Consider the following 20,482-nt stretch of genomic DNA (forward strand, 5'->3'; position numbering starts at 1 on the left):
CTAATCAAATCCAGCTCCAGGAGTTCAGTTTTTGGTGGAACTTTATTTTATTATTGTTAAACAGATTTATTGCCATATTAATTGCCATGTCACACATCCCTAATTTTAATGTATTAGGTCATTATAAGAGCAGAAAATAAAATAAATGAATGTCTAATATTATTACATGGTTGTAGTTGGGTATGTATTCTGCTTAAAACCACAGTGAGCGGCAATCTACTCCTTTAATTACATACAATATCAACCCCCAAAAATATTAGGTTCAGTTACATTGATAACATCCTTTTAAGTGGGATTTATTGATTCTAGAGACTAAAAATGTAGCAAAAACATGTAGCAACAACTGCTCTTTGGCAGTTACCCCCTGACCCTGAGGCCACTCTGGCTCACACCTGTGTGCCCGAGACTAAACCGCTGTGTTGGAACAGAGCTTCTGCGGACGTTCCCTGGCCTCATCACCTTGTTAGATGTGACTGTATCTTGGACCAGCTTGTTACATTTGACAAGAGATGTTGCCCAAGAGTGTGGCCCTGTCCAAGGCCTCTGTTCACTGCCGCACAAAAAAGTACTTATTCCTCCCCTTCATCCTTTTGTTGGAAAATGGCACAAGCATTGAAGCGAACGCCAAACTGGTCTGAACCTGAGATGCTGATACAGTAGAAAAGCTTTGCCATCCCTTTTAATGAGATACATGCACATACACACATCATTTGGCGATTAGACCAGGAAGAAAACTATTTGAAAGTGAATTTTAGATTTCCGGTGGTGGAGCTTTGCCTGGGAGTGGCAGTTGAGCTCACACCTCATACACCTCAGTGTTTCGGCTTCAGTTGCTCTTGCACACAGCATGGATGATCAAAAGGAGCCAACGGCTGCCGACCATTATGCCAATGACACTTTGAGTAAGAGTCCAGAGAGCGCAGCGACATGACAGCCATTAGGGATTGAAAGTGGGACTTTAAAGGAGGGCTGAAGGATAACTGTCAGTGCAAAATCAAAGGGCAAAAGTGAAATCTTCATAATGTATTGCACTGGAAAATTCTTGCTCAGGCTGTCTCTCTCAACCATAGGCTCAAAAGTATCCCATACACAGCTAGGCCATTCAAGTAACCAAAACATGAAACTGCCAGGAACAAAGAGCTGATGAGAGGAGTTCAGAGCCTGGCACTCTGTAAATGAGGGCAAACAGCAGTGCAGCCCATTGTGCGGGTGGCAGACACACACATCATTAAGGACTGGACTGGGTGACAGAGCAGAGGACTTCTAACTTACAGTCCAAACTGCACCTCTGCTTCCCCAGCTCGCATCCAGCTGACAAATGTGACTGAAGTAACATGGCAGCCAAATTACAGCTAATGGATCACACTCTGCTCCAGCAACAAAAGGACAAAAACTTTTTCAAAAGTGCCAGCAGCTCTTCTGTCCCTGTGTGTCCAATATAGGGCTTCACAAGTTTAAAATGACTACAATACTAGACCATCGATAACTGGGTCCAAACATACTCCCTTGTCTTCCAATTTGTTCACTCATTGTTAAAATTGACAAACCGAGTGTCTTTGTGTAGCCTGAGCTCTTTCAGAGCCAGAATCAAGGCCTGCTGCTGGCACTGACCAGACACTCTGCTGCTCTCGCAGCTTGGCAGAAAACTGCTTCTAATGTGTCTCTCTGTCGCATAATCAAGGATTTCACAGTAAATCTTTGATCTGGGAGAACCCTCTCTGATGGGAGAACCCTCCAACTGCTACCACACACCCTTCTCTGAGCTCTGATCTTCCTCCAATTAATGATGTCAAATGAGTGTGTTTACAGGCTCATTAGATTACTGCTGCAGAAGTAGAGCACCGCCCCGCACCATCCAACACACACAGACAGGACCCGGACCAGCGCTGTCTGTCTTGACATAGCCCTTGGAGAGAAGCCTGATGGCACAGAACCAAAGTACTTTTCTCACGACAGAGAGTGGAGGCCCAGTGTGGTATAAGAAAGCCCTGATGGCAAGGTTGTACACACAAACATAACCCAAAATGTCCAACCCAGCTGGACCAGTTTGGAGGCTGTTCAGGGAAGATTTAGTGGCCAGGCCAATCCCCTGAAGAGTTTTGAAAGCCCTGAGACATGAGCAGAGGCCAAGGCCACAGGGCAGAAAGACAGGTGTGAGCCTTTAACCAACTTGACAGAATCTATCCCTAATTAACATGTTTACTAATCCCCAGAATGTCTAACAAGGGGACACTCCATATTATATTTCATCTATAGTCCAAGAACCTTGTAAGCATTACTTCAAATTGATGGAAAACATTTAACACAAATTCCAGTATCCAGTCCAAACGTTTTACAGATGCATGCTGTTATTCAGTTGAAACATTTAAAATAGGAAAAATATCAGAGTAAAGCAGTTTCATAAAGGAACTGGTCATGTTTCATTCATCACATTTATAAATCACTACAGTGCGCATCTATCCAAAGCAGCGTGGTGTCTTTAAAGAGACACTATGCAGGCAGGACTCACATATATCTCCACTGCCCCCTACTGGGCTGGAGGTCAGCTGCACACCCCCGGATGAGAGCAGCACAGGGCCTAGGGGCTCTCACCTTAGCGCTCTCTGAACAGAGGCAAGCCCAATCCCTTTTCTATTCTACCAGCGCTAATTATGACACTAATGAGAAGAGTGTGAATCAGAGGGTACCACGCGGACAGGAAGATGGTTTTGACGTGCCGCTTCAATTACAGAACAGACTGTCTTGCTCCAGTCATGAGACGAAAGGGTTTTTTGTGAGGAGTTAAGAGGATGAGAGGGCAGATGGAGGTGAGGGGGGCAGACACGGCCTCTGTGATTCATATTTAATATCATGATCTGTGTTGCGCTGCACCTAGCAGGCCAGTGCTGACGTAAGCAGCTCCTTAATAAGGCCTGATTGTTAATGCATGAATCACATAGCACTATCTCCTATTAGAGGAATGAATGAACTACTGCAAATAAACTATGAAAACAAAAAATAAAGTTCCAAGATTTCTAGTAATTTATTAATGCTCAGTCAGCACAAATATAATTATATATACTACAAAAAAGAAAAAATATAATTCATAATTATATCCAACATACCATGGAATAAAGGAAATAGTATAAAAACGGACAAAAGCAAGTGCTTTTATAGGAAGATACATTACATTCTCAAAGTACATCATGTGTTGCCATTGGTTTGTTGAATGGTGGATTTGCTAGTCTATGCCTGTGCATGTAAGCAAAACCAAAGGTTTATTAAGGTTTTGTGGTTGTATTGAAAATATGGTTGTGCATTATGGCTAAAATGTTCTTTTTTTTTCATTCCTCATGTTGATTGCTCAAAACCAAATAAATATATGTTCATAGCATATTATTTGCCTGTCCTGTCGACAGGACAGGCAAATAATTTATTCCAAACTCGGTTATAAACTTATTATTTGAAAAGGTCCAAGCTGATCATTGACAATTTGAAACTATTTGATTTGATTAAAATCTGATTAATTAGACAGCCTCTCGCCCAGTTTAAACTACTCATGGTTTTGTTTACTTATTCTTCTGACTAATACTTTCCAAAGAGTAACTATTTAATAAATTCATCTTTAGAAAAAAAATATTTAGCAATATCACATCTTACACACACAAAAAAATATTTTTATCTATTTTGACAAAACCACAAGTGATGTGTTTGCAGAAGGCATGTTAAGGCTGTATTTTTGTCCTGCTGACTTTTAGCAGACTCTTGGAGGCATTTCTTTTGACAAGGTGTGAGTGACCTTGGCTGGAGTGACATAACCTGTATGGGCTATCGCTGCCTCAGCACACTATACTCTAAACAGTCACTCAAAACATCACAAACCTCTTGCGCCCCAAGGAAAACACTCAACACTGTCCCCCCTGCGCCCGGGCTCTGACACACCGGCACACTGCGCATTACTATTCTATTGTGGTTTAGCGCCAATGCCTCCTGCTCCCACTGGGAATTCAATAAGCAGCAAAATCACTGCATTTTTCACATACAAATCCGCAATTTTCTCTTATTGCTGACTTCTATGTTTCTTCCTAAACCTTTTCCGCACTGTTAGGGAAAAAAATCCAACTGGTGGCAAAATTCCTTTCAGACTTGATCATATTAGGCCCATTACAGCAAAGGCCCCTCTCTCCAAGGCATTTTTGTGTATGTTTTAGCTAGGCATCTTTTTTCTATCCTCTGGTCCTCTCTTATCTCGTTACACACTCCTCAGGCTTTGTGGTTAAATTATGTATTAAGGTCAATGTCAAAACATGGAAGATGTGTAATCTGCAGGGAGTTTCCTTTTATTCATTATTACAGTGAAGGCTGAGCACAACTGTCAGCCAGCCACGGTTGTGCTCAGCATGGAAGCTCATGTGCTCAGCGGGGCCCCACCAAACCTCGAGCCCCCCACCCCCCCACCTCCATACACCTCTCCCTTGGCTAACCCTCCCTCTTTTTCACCCCTCCTCCAGAATGGACCCCTGATAGATTTACCCTCACTTTAGGATCTCCCTTCTTCTGTACGGCACCAATCTGAGAGCTGTCAAGTGCACCTACATTCCCAGTGTCATGAATGTGAAGGGGGACAGGAGGGAGGGGGTGTCAGGCTATTTGCTTGTGGATTTGTCTAATCTGAAATCATGTCAGCATACAGGCAGTCTGGGATAGACACTTCCTAGCCCCATCCCTGGAGCATCCATGTTTGTATGGGAAAAACAAGAAATGGACTAGGCTGGGAGGTTTCTTTTGCTCTTTGTTTTAATTCTGATGTTATGTGTTGACAGGACAAGCTATCATGTCTGTCCTCCAGTGGGATTTGGATCAGGGAGGTTTGCGTCTTTCTGTCTGTCGTCTCACTGCTGCTCAACACTTGACCCCTTGTTTTCTGAATTGCTGTCAGTCAACGTCAAAGAGGCTTTTCCAGTGTCAGATATGTACAGACAGGTGTGGCACAGGATGTTTTGAGGTGCACTGGTTGCCTTTAACCTCAGAAGGTTGATACTGCTCCTCCTTCTCCTGCTTTATAGCTCTGGGGAGCCAAGGAAACGGACTGATAAATCTGGTCCAGCTTTGTTCCAGCCAGTGTAATTATCTTCACATTAGATTAATTTGGTTAGGCCGTAGTCCAATTTAGAACACAAACAACCTTCCTCGCAGGCAGCCACTCTGTCATGTTAAAGTACGACATGTATGTCTGTAAATGGTAATAAGTGCTCGTATCAATAACAATGCAAATCATAAAGATGCAGAAAAAAACATGCAACAAGGCCAGACATTGGAAGCTACCAATGTTGACTTGGAATTCAAGTTAATGCTTGCAGGTTGACTTGGCCAAGAAGACAGATTCATTTTATAATAAAAAGGATAATTCAACAATAAGACAACAAAGAATTTGACATCCTAACCCCATGAAACATAGGTTACATAAGCTGCCTTTAACTATATATATTAAAAACTTACACCCAAGATATCAGAGCAGCTTCTATTATCCGGTCTATTTTCTCACTGTCCAAACATCATGCAGTTATATAGTGTTGCCCGGTGGTCCAGTGGTTAAGGCGGCAGCTCATATGCCAGGCTCCATGTGCAGCCGCCTGCAGCATCGTGAGCTTGAATCCTGGTTCTGACGATGTGCTGCATGTCCTCCCTTTTCTCATCCCAATTTCATAAAAAAGCCTTCAGGCCAAACAATTAAAACATGTATGCACGGTAGCTTACATATAACATTGTGGTGAGATTATGTAGGTTTGACAACATACAAAAGTTGACAAAAGGGACACTCCTTTGCAACAATAACAAGCTAAAGATTGTATTAATTTCTTAAATTGTCCTTGTAACTGTAATTGTCCTTGTGTTAACACATTATAAAATATATTTTTTATAACAAAGAGCATTATTAAATCAAAATGTCAAAGAAGAATGAACTATTTCTGATTTCCATTAGAAGTATTTGTTAATGTAAATATGTAGATGTGTGTATAAAGTTGCTGGTGTACATTGTCTGAACGATTTATATTCAACGCGAGTCTTATACTTTACTGCCTTGGTGTAAACAGGGGGAAAAGATGGAACAGAAGAGAGGTATTAATACATTCAATATAATTTTGCTTTAATATCTTTGATAAAGTTACAATTAGACACAAGTTATTAAGGCAATAGTTTAACTTTTGGGAATTTTTAAAAACTTTTGGGAACCTAAATTTGCCTTTTTAACTTTATGCTTTTACCCCTCCCAGACGTGAGATAGACTCAGGAGGTACAAGGGGGTGTTACTCTAAATACACAAATTGAAAGAATTCCTATTTTCTCATACTGTTTACCATAAAACTAAACTAAAGACCTTTTTCCTTTCACATGGATTTAGAATTAAATAATTGTTGCCCACTGCGAGATTTCTATTGAAGGCTTCAAAGTGAAAAACAAAGAGAAAAGAGCACACGGGAAGGTAGACAACCAAGGTTATCTCACGTTTATCCTGCTGTTGTTGTGAATGATGCAGAGGGGTGAAAGAGCTCTATAGACCACAAGGCCAAGGCTGGGTCTCTTTCAAAAGTCTCCTCTCTGATTCTCCCCCTCCTCAGCCCCTCGCCCAGTGCTTGTATCTTCTTCCCTCCTCTAACCTTACGTGTTGCGCTTAGGAAAATGCCTCCTGACTGGTGGGCCTAATTACTGGCTCTTGGCTGACCCACAGCAGGCCCGGGCCTCGTCAGAACACTGATTCAACATGAGATCCGCACCGGCCAGCACCTCACACTAATGAATACTAATGAATAATTATCAGTGGCTGGGTAGAACACGGAGCCCACTGCAGGGACACCACAACACACACCCTGCTTTCTTCCGGCTGCATATAGGCCCTTACCAAGAAAACAGGCAGATCCACTCATGCACACGGCGGAGAAATATGCAACTGTCCCTAAAGAGATGCAGAGAAAGACTCAAGGTCAAACCAGAGTAACAATGGGCAGAGCGAAGGCGTTGACCTCCAGAGGAAATGTTTGGGTTGTCTAGGATGTGTTGCGCTTAATGGACATCACAGCCTGTAGCGGTAGTTTGCACACATACTTAAAAGGCATAGCTAACTTTCTGGTAGAAGGTCCACTACCTGCTCGTCTCCATGGTTATTGCTTTGACTGGAACGTTCCACAGTCGTTCAACATTAAGCATCTACCGTATCTTGCATATGTTTAATTATGGGATATTTCATTGCTTAAAAATACCTTGAAAAACATGTACAAATACTAGGAGCGATGTCATCTCCTGGGGGCATCACTTGAGCATTTGCATCAAGGAGATAGATAAATTTAATAACATACTGTGGAACATTTTAAACATCTATATGGAGATAAACAGGTAGAGGACCGTCCATCAGAAAAGTGACGTAGTGCAACTTTCAGGGGTGGGGGATATCAAATTTTTTTATGAAAATGGTCGTAGTTGAGGTTTTAATATTCCAAACATGTTTTTATTCATGTATTTTTTTATCAGTAGTGTAAGCGGCATTTTAATTGTGCTTTTAATAGACTTAATATCCGTTCTTGTTTTTTATATTAGTTTCAGTTTTTTTTTTACATATTTTCAAAACAACGACTGTGATAATATCTTGTAGAAGTTTAAAAAAAAAAAAGTAATTACTAATACTATCACCTCTTCAAAGTATGACCTTACCTTATTTGTTTTTATTTTATTATGTGCTCCAACTGCAAACCATTTCTACTCTAATAAAGTTACCTGAACGTGAAGTAACAATTTAAAGGGCAGCTCCTTGTTGGCATTCCACAATGTGCAACCAACTGCTGAGCATTCTAACAACATTTACAAAATAAAGAGTCATTTGATCTTCTCACAGTGTTGTGCGTGTGTGTGTGTTTAGAATCAATAATGTCTTCTTTGCGAAACTGAAGCATCTTAGCTTGAATTGCAATAGAATAAAAATGTTCACAATTAAAGGTGGAATGGACGTTTTTTTTCAGCAAATTTTTTATAATATTTCCTCGTGGCGTGGATAAATCATTTGTCCTGCCACGTATCGATCATAAAACGCACCTATCGCTCACCTGAAGCCGCGTCAGGCTCGTCCCCACGTTTCCGCGTGCCTAAGCGCATGGATCTATCATAATATAGTTCCCTCAGTGTACGGGGCAAAATGAAGACAGAGAAAGACAGTTTGAGCTGACTCAGAAGTGGACAGAAATCTACGGGAGACGAGCGATGTGATGCGCTCCGTTGCGCTAATAAACAAACGCATGTGTGTGTTGTATCAGTCCGCACGGGGGAGTGCGCATGCGCACTTCCGCCTGCGTTCTCAAATCGCCGAAAAATCGTCCATTGCGCCTTTAACACATTACAAAGATAAATTACTTATTATCTTCAAACAACATAATAACCTGTCTCTATTGGGTCTTAGCTAAGCATGCAGTTAAGTTATGTTCTTTAATGTACGATATTCCTTTAATACTTCAGCAGTTCATAGGTCATGTTCCAGTTCGAGGTTGAGCTTAAAATGTAAATCTTGATTTAAAAAACAGAAATCACAGAATTAAGCAATTGACTATACAGTAAGCTATATATCCTGAAACTGGTTTGTGACACATTGACTCGATATTATAACAGTAATGAAAAGGTAAAATATTCTAGATAAGGATATGAAACCGTTCTTTTACCCCATCTTTTACATCTTCATTGCAAATGTACACTGCTCTATAAATACAAAATTGCCTTTAGCTTGCAATAAATTCCTGTTGTCACCTGAGTCTTATTGCAGTAATGTGTGTATCTGCCAGATGTCAAGATTGAATTACTCCCGACTACTTAATGCCAGCTGTGACTGTGAGCGTGCACGTAGCTTCGGCGCGAGTGTGCACGTCGGCCTCCCCCGTGTGAGGAAATGTAAAACTTCTTAGTGTGTTATTTTCCTCTGCACCGTTTGTTCTTTTGATCTGTGTGTACATTATCTGCAGCTCTTTGAATTTCAATTTCACTGTCATGTAAGCTCTTTTCATCACCGCCGACGGTTGCAGCTCTAATAATATTCAACTTTTAGGTCACAGCGGAATGCTAATTAGATTGCTATTTTAATTAATATGTCCCTGCAGGTTTCCGCATCAAATCGGCTTTAACACAGTACCGTGCACTTTGAGCCAATAAATTATGACGAAAAGCCCCAAAAATAACATCAACTTCAATAAAAGGGGTGTTAAAGGTGTACAAGAGCGGCACTCGTTTGATCTGTGTTTACATAAATTGCTTATTGTTGCCTAATAAATTGAATAATATTAACCACATAGGGCCACGTTTGATATGGTTTCAATCGGCTATAATAGACATTTCTATTTAATCCATACATGGACCTGCTCTGGGATAAAAGCTGGGTATTTACAAGGGCAGGACCGTGTTAAGTGGGTTTTAAAGACAGGGGCAGCTTCTGTATTATATAGAGGTGGAGGAAAAAACTGCTGCATCAAAGAACTTACTTTTTTAATTGTAATTACTAATAAACTATAACAAATATAAATCATTATCTTGCATTGTATTCATTGTAAACCACAATAATAACAATAATAATAATAGAAATGGCGATTCCCCCTGTTGCATTATATTGAAATTATATTTAAATTTTAGCTCAAATCTGGAGTAAATTTTTTTCTTTTGCTAATTGCAAGTAAGCGCAGAGCCGTGCATAGGTGAAAACAAACATTTTATGAACACTACTAAGTATTATTAAATATACATGAATTTATCAACAACTCTGTATAAACTAATGATGAAAAAACACCATTATAACATGGTTAAAGTTGATCTTGCATAATGTGTCTCCTTTAAATGACACAGTGTTTATGCTCTACTGTATATGGGTGGCATTAGTACTTCTATCACAGTTACCTACTATCTGTCAGCATGTATGTGAGTGTATTTCCCACCCTGGACGCTCAAACGCAGGTGCCGTCGAGCAGCGGGACGTCCCATTCATCATGTTGAGCAGGAACAGAGAGACCTGAGACCTGCTCCATTCATCCTCTATAATCAAGGCTCATCCTGGGGCTTCAGATTGCTTCAGTTCACTGCCGAGACACACATATTAGTCACTACTGAGAAACTACAATATTCTGACTAAAAATACTTAAATACGCTGCTATGAATTTGGACCAATCACATATTATGTCTCAAAATTCAGGGATATTAAGGCATCCATTGAAACCCAAAATATTTAATGTAGTTTCTTGTAACAATATTTCATTGATTTCAATGTATTCATGATTACAATATAACATAGCATATATTTAAAAACTTTAAAATACTAGTAATGTTTAAAGTTAAACATTTTTAAGACTACATGTGGTTTAGTTATGGTTCTGGTCCAATGATTTTATTGTTTTTGTACACCCATGGTAAACAGGATAAACAGGGCACCCAGGCTCTAGCACGCACAAACAAAAAATGATATGCATGGACAGGAAGGGGGAGAAAATATTTGCCTGTTTATTATACTTTAAAATGAAGTGATCCATATTTGGCTGCCTGCGAGGTAATTAATGTGGGGAAATCTTGAATTAAAGATGTAAATCCTGACACTTTGGCAGGGGGCCGGTAAGGGACGTTGGTCTCCAAGGTCTAGATTATTCTTAGCGTCTACCAATTAACACCATGTATCTTCTTTTATGTTCACTTCAATTAAGAGCCTTTACAATTTTAAGTTCTTTTCTTCTCAGTAGTTAGAGTGTCAGAAAGGCTGATCAAAGGCATTAGCTGCCGACCATGCACCATAGGTAATGCTGTTTTGCATAAAGAAATCTGCATATCGCTAAGAAGGTTTTTTTTTTTTTTTTTTTTCATTTTGCATGAATTACTCAGATGCATTGGTAGATCAGAGTGAGGAGGTGAGTGTACACAAACATTACTAGTGCTGAATGATCATTTGGAATAACCTTTCTAATAACAATTAGGCCATTTTCCATTGGACATAGGGGTGGGTTTGTTTTTAAATTATATCAATAATAATATTCAGACAATATTTTAATAATGTATCTGGAATGCAAGAATTAGCCTGCCTTGTTGAGGTATTGCAAAAAACTTTAAGGGGCCATAAAGTTAACCAAAAGGTGCATTGTGCCATTTTTAATAGTTTCAATTATACACAATGTAATCGCTATTCATTTTGCATAACTCCAGTACACCAATTGCCAATTTTCGATTGATCCCCCACCCCAAATTGGACAGCCGATTGGCTGAAAATGAATTATTATTATTGGGATATCAAATGCAAATTATAGTATTCTAACAAATAACTACTTGGCTACAAGTATTAGAAAGTACTACAAATTCTTCTAAAATTAAATGGTGCTGATCTTCTATATTGCCATTTGTTTAGTTGTATGTACCGGTATGTATATTTGTTTGGAATATGCATTTTAAGTCAAGGTGGGATATAAAAATGTAATATCCCAAATAGTGCCTCCATAATAATGTAATAATCTCAAACAGCCATTGTTATCTTATAAAGTAGGTTTTAGTGCAGCATATATTTACTTGTTTTTCTAGCTGCCATCTTTCAGTGGCCTGTACCTAATTGTCTCCTGAGGTAAAGTGCATTTCCAGGTGGTAATGTGTGAGCATCTAGCCACAGTTGAACTTCCACTTTGACAGAACAAAACAAACAACCTGTTTGTTTGCAATAATCACTGTTACCTAATCCCATTACATTGTCAGCCACCAATAAATCAATGAGCAAATGAACTGCGAGCCTATGAGGAATAACCGTCCTGAGAGCGCGTGCATCTGTATTATTCTATTGATGTCCTCCAGCGGCCGTCCAGCAGATATTGAATGCTCTTTAAGCAAAGTGCTGACATTATAATAAAGGGCCACCGTGATCTGGCCGGCCGCATGCGCTTCAAGCTAAAGAGACGGACGGGCTCTGAAGAAGAAAGGCCATCTTCAAAGTCAATACTGCAACCAAGTGCTCTATGTGGTTGTGTTTCCTGCATATAATAAAAGTACAAATAGGTTGTTATATGCTACGCACACACTGAGAGTCATTTAAAACAAAGGCAATGAATAGAATCTGTGACAAATAATGTGTTGGGTGGACTTGTGTGACACTAATAGCACTCTTGACATGTTTTGAAATCAGTCTTTTAATTGAAGCCTTTCTTACCAGCCAGACTTTTTGAATATAAATGAATATTGACATTACATTCAGTTTATTTTTAAGTGCACTTTGACCTCAGCGAGAATGTATTATCACCTGACTTTTGTAATGACAGTATATTAAATCCTCAGAGGTTGGCTTAAAAAATAGAAAGATTTAGCAATTTCAAAGATCAAAACATTAGGTTGGGTGCTATGAATGTGTGGCGCTCTGTTTTCATAACCCAAGTGTCTCAAAGCATTATTAACAAAAAATCTTTTGCTCTGCCTTGCATTTCTAAGGTGCCATGGCAGGCTGTTTTCAATGTAATCACAGGACATACATCCATCTAGTGGCAGAAATAGGCATGTGCACCTCACCAGTGCAAGGAAACCTACTTAATAGGAGTCTATAGATTTTTGATACACCTTCTATGCAATTTAAGGGTCACAACAGATGAACCGGAACTACATAGAATAAATATAGCAGCGCTTACATTACGTGCCTAGTTATTTGTTTTGTGTGAAGATTACACCCACATTTTATACAAAAGAAAAACTCTCTGGCTCTTTTATACTGTGGATCTACGCTCAGGAGATTCGCTAGTGGTCAAAACTTTGTCTTTTCAGCCTACACAGAACCCAAGCGCACTGCGGTTTAGCCTAATAGCCAGCCTGCTGTGAGAGCTTAACCTCTCCCAGAAACCTCACTACGGGAATAACAAGGCGCTGTAGATTCTGGTGGCCACAATCCTTTACTATACTAATAACAATCCTTCTGTAAATGTGGTTTGTTCTTAATATATTCATCATAATAAGTGCAACTGTGTATAGATCAGGCATGAATATGTATTTGGTTCAAACAGAAACTCAAAGGAATGCCTGACCTGTTGTTAAAGCTGTTGTTTTTTCCCTGCTGTAAAAACTATGCGTACACATCATAACGACAAGAAAAAAGCATGTACAGCAAGTGAAACAAGGAGGAAGTGGCTTGCAAACATTAAACACAGTTACACATGTTCCTTTGTGTGTGAAGATATGATTACTGGCCCCATTCACATGCCGCTGTATCGGTTTCAGCCTTTGCTCCTTGGACATGCCCTCTCCCACCTCTTTGTCATCTAATTGTTTTTCATTGATCCTGTCCGACCTGGTGCCTAATGTTCATCCGTTTCCAGCGTTGTCTTGTCCAGTCAGGAATTCAAGCACGATCCTCCATCCTTTTCACAGCTTATAAAACAAAAATACTGTCACATTGGCAGCTATGGATTTGTTGTTTAAAGCAGCCCACGGTGCTGGTCAGGTTCTCATTGTCTTAGTTAGTCTGAGGGGTAAGTACATACAATAGAATAATGAACAGTTTCTTATTGTTTCATATAAAAATGTTTTTCTTTTAGATGATAATAATAAAGATATTCATAATTTAATTGTATATATTTCGTGTTAAATTGCATTATTGCGTGACAAAAAACATTATACTTTTTCTCTGATATTTAGTAATAAACTATAATACAATTTAAACATTTTTCTTTGTAATAATAATAGTAACAGTTCAGTTGATTATCTGTTTAAAACTGCAGAACTGACATGCCGTGCATCTTCACTGTTTTATTTTACATGTTTTTATGGTCGACAAATAGCAATGCAACTGGAGCAAGGGGGTTGGTGAAAACAGACATTTTCTGAGTGCTCAAGGTTCAAACACAGAATAATTCAGGATCGTGCATGAATCAAAATACATGCTTATGATGAGGGAACACCGTTAGAACATGGAGCTCATAAAAATGATTTAGCATAATAGTAGTCTTTTCTATTATTGCATAGAATATGTGCAATGTAAGTGGTTTGAGCAGGTTGTGGCGGCTGTTAACTGTATAAGCTGAAGTTGTAGTAGTTAGTCTAGACTTTCACTTAAGATAGAAAATATTTGTAATGCATCTCAAAGTCAGTAAAGCCATAAAGAATTTGTGATCTGATGGTCTAATGTATTTGACATGATGCATTATCATTTCTATTGAAACTTGAACTTTGAATATTGAATATCCATCTTGAACACAAGGTCTTAATGAACGGAAGACAGAAAATACATTTGGAAACAGTGCAAAAAGGAAGCTCTAGTTGGTAAAGTATGAAGTCAGATTCATAAGTGAAGCCTAGAGTGAGTTGGCAGACTTCTAAAGAATATTCTAGTTTGTATGACAATCAGTGGACACAAGTCTTTGCCTAACCTGGACTAAAGCCATGGGAAGTTGATGCACATGGACAAAGCCAGCGTCTCTTAGAGCTGTAGCCCGGCTTGGGTTTAATCTGCAGGCCAGTTCTTGGTGGTATCAGATCAATGGAGGCTTGCAAATCAGACACAGCCGCTGAGACAGACGGAGGAGAGCAGCTTTGGCGCACATTAAGAGACTAGTCTCCTTCGCAGCAAGATCACAGATTCTCTTCTTTTTTTTAAAGTGAGACTTTTGTGCTTCTAATTTAAAAAAAAAAAATAACTTAAATGTTGGGAGACTTCTTGTCTTTAATAGTAAAAATGTGCTACTTTGAGAAGCTCATTACAGTGGCTTTGTAATGTAGTATTCCAGCACAGGAAGGATGATCAGGATAACAGCTTGGTTCTTTAATGAAACAAATGGCTGTATCTAGAATTAGAAAATTTAGCCTACATCCAAGATTCAAGAGCCAGGACTTAAGTACAAATTTAGCATGGTTATGAGAAAGTTTTTAGTTATTTTGAGAACGAACACGTCTCGTCTTATAGCAAATACATTGTGCAATTATAAGTATGAATTGATTTGGACAGTTTTACACCCATTTTGACCTTTATTTATTCAGGCTTGAGTCCGTCTCTATGAGAAAGATTGGCCTGTAAATCAAAGTGGGGATAATTAAAGTCCTAAATTTAGTTTCGTTTGATCAATTGTTAAAACTGTTTTGTGTCAAGAAGTCATCATATTTTCATAACCTGTCAAAGTATGTCAGGAACAAAAATGGCTTCACATTGCAACAGACTGTGAAATGCTTTCTCTCTGTTTCTTTTTGTGCGTGCCTATAAACCTGTCTGCCATTCCCGAAACCAAAGAACAAGCCTGTAATGTCAAAGTATCTGATATTCTCACTCTCCAATGTAAATGTGATAAACAGCGTAGCCCTCCTTCATGCATTGGCTGACTTTTCCCTACATTATTCACCGTACATTCTACATGCAGACATGCCGACCACTAACACGGCACGCTAATGTGATGTAAAAATGAATGATGAAATTCAAGGAGGCCAAATGAAAGAGAAACTGATCTTCGTGTGTGTGTGTGTGTGTGTGTGTGTGTATGTGTTATAGCTTGCCCTGGCATTAGCTTGTGACTGTTCAAAGGTGAGGCCTTGGGTGATGGTGAATAGGATTCCCTTACCTCCTATAAGTACAGAGGAGGATAAAAGTCTGCTGTAACGACCTTGGTATAATGAATGCCTTGCTGATTTCCATGATTTTCCTGGTTCCACGCCACGGATCTGCGATTTCACAAGAGAGGAAAAAGTGGGTGTGTTTTCAAGACAAACAAGAATAACAAATTCCTCTGTTTGAATCATTATGTATACGATTTCTATCTCCAAAAGAACGCAGAGAACCAATTTTCTTAATGGCTGTTTTAGGTCACAATTTCCCAGCAATTTTCTTAATCAATGTTGTGATTTGAAAAGTGATTTAATGCATGTTTGTGTGATGGCCTAAAAGAAATGACAGCATGCAACAAAAACAACTAAATGAGCAGGCACCAAAGCTTTTTTTTTCAATTGAAACTGTGGCCGACCTCCAAATATGACTAGACTGCAGTAAATACTACAATAGCAACAATAAACAAGTGGTAATTGGTGTGATCCTCTGTTCCAACAAGATGACGCTTGATTTGCTGTGATTTGCATTAGCGTTGCCCCCATGAGGATATCAAACGCTCTGTCGTGATGGGCCTGCTTTATTAAAAGAGCGATGGAGGACAGCGTGACGTTCAGTCCATTCATCTGGATTACTGACATGAAATCACCTCTCATTTGTGCCGTCTGATGTAAGGCGATCGTACTCGTGCGTGTTCTATGTGCGTCTCAGTGTGTGGGAATGTAAGGGACCCTCCTGAATGATGCCAAGCAAAGTGTGCCCTCTACAGGCAACTGACCAACACTAAAGAGGTGAAGGGGAAATGTATTTGTAGTGAAGACTGTGAATTTAACTGGCAAAAATATCAATAATGCAAATCGTTCTTTATAAAAAAGAAAGTAGTAAAAAGTATGTTTTGAAGATGTTTTGTGTTGTGAGGGTGTTTACAAAAGAATTGCAGGAATACAAAGGTACAAGGGGCTGAATTATGAAAATAAATCATCAATCTACGGCACCTTCCTATAGAATTTGAAACAAATATTCAATACAAATATATTTCCATAGAATCTAATTATTACAAATATGTCATAACAGAATTCCTTTGAAAACTATTTTATGCTCACTAGGGCTGAAACTAGGGTTTCAACTAGGGTTGAAATATGGTGAAGTGAAGGCTTCTAATATAGTCTAGTCTTCTAATATTTACGAATAAAGTGTATCAAACATGGGAAAGAATCAATATAAAAGCAATGTGCCCATCCTGGAGACACTTGTCATGCTGATGATGTCAAATAAATATGGGAAAGTGTGTTTGGAGTGTCCAGTGTGGTCCAATAGATTTGGTTTTCATCTGACGGATCACTAAGAACGGACAAAATGTATGACTCATGTCAGCAAAATTGTTAAATTGAATTAATAGAAATTACGGTTTTGTGATTTCTGTCATGTCTTTGTGATTTTAATGCATTTTTTTCCTGTTTTCATGAAGCACTTTGAATTGCCTTGTGCAAGAATTGTGCGCTACAATAAACATGCCTTGTCATTCATGAAAAAAAAATATATATATATATGTATTACTTTTTATGTGTTTTAACAGTATAGTACAGATAACAATTATAATTATCACAAGACGACCATATTTGTTATAGTTGTCTAGTCACGACTAGTTATGTCTGTTATAAATTGAATATTTCCTATTGCTCAAAACATAATGTACCATTGAAGTCATAATGTTGTGAAAGTCACTATAAAGAAAACCTTTTTGACGTGACGTTCAGCACAAGGTTCCTCCAGCCTCTGCTCCACAGCTCCTCTACACCTCTTTCATTAATATGTGATGAGACCGAAACTCTCCAAAGGCTGGATAGGCTGAGGCATTGTTTCTCTTTTAAAGTCATCTCACATGGAAGATACAAACTTCAGAGCGTCAGTGATGTGCCTAATGAAAGACGTCTCCTCCTCTGTGTCTCGGGTTTCGCTTCGTGTATTAGGAATCTAAATGTTGACAGAAGACAGTTTGATTTTTGTGATTTTCTTCTGGAATGAAAAGTAAATGAGAAATGAGAAGACTTAATCGCTATTCCAATGCCATTTTAGGAGGCAAAGCATTTGGTCTACATCACAATTTATTTGAAATTCATATCAAACATGGGAATGTAACTCTTGCATCAAAGCAGTTTTATGCTCCAAAAAAAAAATGTGATCCAGGCATTCTTAAGCTTTTCTTTTTTGATTTTCAAATGTGTGCTGAAAATCAAACTCCTTTGGATAACAACAATATAGACAAAAGGGTACAAAACGAATGACGTAGAAACAGAACTAATAGAAGTTTAAATAAGGAAGATTTAAGGCAAGTAAGACTTTAAAGTCTATTTATACAGGTAAAATTATTTAAGCCATAAATATTTGTATCATAAATTGTATAACTCACTCAGTATTCCTTTTATATTGAAGATTTTATCTACTTGAGCTCGATCAATATAAATGAATAACTTTCAACATAAAAAATAAATACAAAAAAATACAAGGTGTAGTCCTACAACTGAAGTGATGTTTTATTTGTTAACATTTTAAGTGTAATGATCATAAGAATAACCATTCTTATAATTGTGTAAAACAAAGAAACAAAAAAAGAAACAAAATATTGAATGATTATTTTCCAGCAATTTCCTGTTTGTTTGATGTCCTAAAATCAATTACAGCAACTTAATGAGCAGACAAAAAAAACAAACAGCCAAAATATTTGAAACACGCAAAGGCAAAGCATCAAACGGTTTCATATCACAGTTAAGTTTGCTGTTGGACTATTTGATCTGTATGATTTTAAGACTCTGTCAACAAACGACACTAATGAAATACATATTTACAAGAACAAAGTTGTTTGTGAACTTAAAATACTCCCAAACAACCTTTAAACACAACCGTATCTTGTATGCGATTAGTGTATGGAATGGTCCAAGTAACCCTCTACGGTCCACAGCAACAACAAAACACTTTTAACTTTATTCACTCGCCTTATTAGAGCAGATTGCTTATCGCCTTCTTCACAGAGCACATATAGCATATCTGACAGCAGTAAGGGAACGCTGAAGCCATGATCTCCTCACTAACACTTTCCTCCACTAACCAGCTGTCCCCTGTGGTTTCAGCTCTGGCCAAACCTTTGAAATGTCCTTCAAGGCATGAAAAAGCAACAACATGCACATTGTTTTGGGTAAAATCCTATTTGTACACTGTAATTACACTTTGAAAAGTTGCAAAGTTGCAGAGTTTAAAGTTTCGAGACCTTCACTTTTTCTTTGCTCATCTCTGATATTGATTAGGCTCTAAACACATGTACGGCTCGCTGTTTGAAAGAACAAAGAGGTTTACTCATGATGATTGTTTCACATATGATTTGGTGGTGTTATCAAGGGAAGCAATCAGAGAAATTCAGTAAATAACTTTCACAACCACGCAACAACCTGTAATTTGCTCTCAAGAAGAATAAAGGCATTTGTTGTGCAGTTATTAATAAGATTTAGCCAGAAAAGTATCCCTGATGTCCATTGTGATGAAATACAGCTTCAGGTTGCTTTGGTGCGTGTAAAAAGGCAAAAATAACAAATGCTGTGAGGAATTATATTGATTTATAACAACACAAACTGAGATAATTAAAAATGAATTTGCTAAGAAATAAGAACAGACTTTGAAATACAATGTCATCATTTTTGGTTTGACAGATATTGGAATTAATTATTATAAATGTGGAATATTGGAGATAATAAACACCCACGTATTTCACTTTGGAGATTTTTGTTTCTGTTAATTGATCAAATTGGCTACAACAATTCAAGCCAACACGAGGGAGTGGCCTGCTCCAAAACAATAAATCTGAATTAAAAAACGTAACTTACCATAGGCCTTTATGGGGAAGCGCACAGGATAAATATCACTGATGATATTGTTTTTTAAAGTTTGCATGCTCATTGCTACAAAAAAGGAAGATAAAAAACCATGACATGAATAAAGATTTGAACTGGAAACTAGGTTTTAGCAGTGCAAATTGAAAGTAGAGACACATTTTTGAGGGACTAGTATTGACAAGAATGCAGCCTCATCGTATTTCACGTCATAAAAAGTTGTACTTATAATTATCTTATGTTTAATGTACAGTTAAATTAAGTAAGATTGAAATAAAAACGATAACGCACCCATCTGATCTCCCCCCTTCCACGTGCCGCGCTTGCCGGTCAGATCTCGCGAGAAGTCAGTCTGTTTCCACGGGAACGGGATTCGGAAAAGTTAGGCCAGGAAGAAGCGGAAAACACTTGTCTGCGTCTATTCACCAAAATCATCCCCAGCGTGATGGAGATGTCATGGTTTTGATCATCTCTCTCTGTAAGTAGACGCGTTTGCACGTCCTCGCTGCATGTTTGTAGCTCTAATGGACTTTGTCGAGCCCTGTGTTCTCGGCTTGCTTACTATTTGCAGCTAGCGCGCCATCAAATCGTATAATTTCAGCGATCAAATAAACAAAACACGATTGGTTTGTCAGCTTTTTGGCTCGTAGTAAATGCTAGTTTCATTCTATACATATGTGGTCAAATGTGGGTGCATAAAATGTCTATTTTACGCTCGCCTGAAAAGCTATCGATGCTTTGGCTTCGCGCTAAAATTCAATAATATTCATGGAACCAGGTCATGCACAACAGATCTTTGTGTATGATAGCATTTGTGTGGTAATGGAAACTGTAACTTCATCCATCAAATTCTGTAACTTCATCCATCAAATTCACTTTTATCAAATCATGACAAAAAGAAAGACAATATCCAGCAGTGCACTGTGTACCAACAACAGGAAAAATGTATGTTGTGGTGTTAAGATCTCATGTTTTATTATTTTCTATATCTTTTTTTGCTTGAAATAGGATATTAACCCATATTTAGAAGCCATAAGGGATGTGTGTTGTGAGTGTGTAATTGAAGAAA

The sequence above is a fragment of the Eucyclogobius newberryi genome, unplaced genomic scaffold, assembly GCF_026437365.1.
Source record: "Eucyclogobius newberryi isolate DKJ021-1_F unplaced genomic scaffold, fEucNew1.0.hap1 SCAF_14, whole genome shotgun sequence".
NCBI lineage: Eukaryota > Metazoa > Chordata > Actinopteri > Gobiiformes > Gobiidae > Eucyclogobius > Eucyclogobius newberryi.